This window comes from Fragaria vesca, linkage group LG2 (genome assembly GCF_000184155.1).
Source record: "Fragaria vesca subsp. vesca linkage group LG2, FraVesHawaii_1.0, whole genome shotgun sequence".
In the NCBI taxonomy this organism is placed as follows: Eukaryota; Viridiplantae; Streptophyta; class Magnoliopsida; order Rosales; family Rosaceae; genus Fragaria; species Fragaria vesca.
Window position 1 is genome coordinate 11256198 of NC_020492.1, and position 1628 is coordinate 11257825.

A 1628-nucleotide genomic window follows, 5' to 3' on the forward strand; every position below is an offset into this window, starting at 1 on the left:
TGCTATAGCTCTGTACCTTCACTTTGCTTTTAGTTGCTCTTTTGCCTATTTAGCTAGCCTTCTAGCTAGAGTTCTAGGCTTCTAGCATGCCCACAACCCAGCCATTCTTACTACTGCAAATCTGCAATACATGAAACACAAACCCTTTGCTTTATCTATCTATTTGTTCGATTAAATTACCTTACACAAATCTGCAATACATGAAATCGAAGAAGAATTAAAGAGAGAAACACAAACCTATAAATGGAGTCGACTTGGTGGAGAGGTCGAGATGGAGAGGCGGATTGAAGGAAGGAAGGTTTTCACGCGACTAATCCCGACTATGGGAGATTTTGGCCTAAGAGGATATGTAGAACGAGATGTTGGCTGTGCAGAATGAGACTTTGAAGTTAGAGGCAAAGTGAGTTTAGGTATCAATTTAGGTTTTAATCAAAATAACAAATTTGCCCGCGCTTCCTAAACCCTTAGTGGCGCTTCCAACTTTGGAAGCGCGCGCTTCCATAACGCTTCCAAAACACATTTTTTTCAGAATCGCGCTTCCGAACGCTTCCAATGCGTTTCCGCTTCGCTTCCGCTTCGGAAGCAGGAATCGCGAGTGGCCTGGCGCTTCCATGCTTCCTAGCTCGTATATACCAACAAAAATATGACCAAAGCCATCTTTTTTTCCTTTTTCTTGTGCCTCTCACTCAATTGCTTTACTTTTTAAAGGATTAGTATTTACAAAACCAAAAAATAAAGAAATAAACATACAACAAAATGTACATATGCATCTAACGAAAAAAACATTTAAAAAAATCTATAAACAAAAAGCAATGCAATAAAATAAACACGAAGCACAAGGGTTCCAAAAATGAAGTGTAACCATGTGACTTAATGTCAAACACCATTGCTACACTATACAATCACAAAAGTAGTGTAAGATATAACCAAGCTAATATAAGTAATGATGATAGCTCATTAGCTTTATTAGGAAATGAATCAGTAGATTTACCAGTCTCAATATTCTGGGTCGTGAAGACGCCTTGTTCGGATGACTCCATGAGAGCATCTTGGATCGGAGGCAGTTAGTGTTGACCATGATTCTCATTTTCCGGTGCAGTGGACAAGGTGACGGCAGCGAAATACAACAATGACTGGTTGAGTCGAGTCGGTTTGGAGTCGTGGGAGGTGAGAGAGTGAGAGAAGGACAAAACTTGGATAGTGGGTAGAAGGAATAAAAAAAAATTAAGAAAATAAACATGCTCTGTGGATAGAGCAAAAATGTGTGCAAATAACACTCCTATATGGCTCTAAATTGTAATAAATCTTCAAAAAACAAATTATAATAATTAAAATAAAGGTTTAATAAATCTTCAAAAGACAAATTATAATAATTAAAAAAAATAGAAAATGACATCCCACTACCCTAAACAGTTGCATAAAACAGAAAACCATTTTTCAACAAATTTAAACAAATAAGGACATAAGCCCAGGCCCATAATGCATAGTACAACGCCCTGTCAGCAATTTTTTACGCAAAATACCCAAAAAACCAATCTTTTCTAAAATATCTACAAAACTGCCACTACCTCAATCAAAAATATCTTTTCTTCCTCTGATCTACCAAATTCCAGATCTCTCTCTCTCTC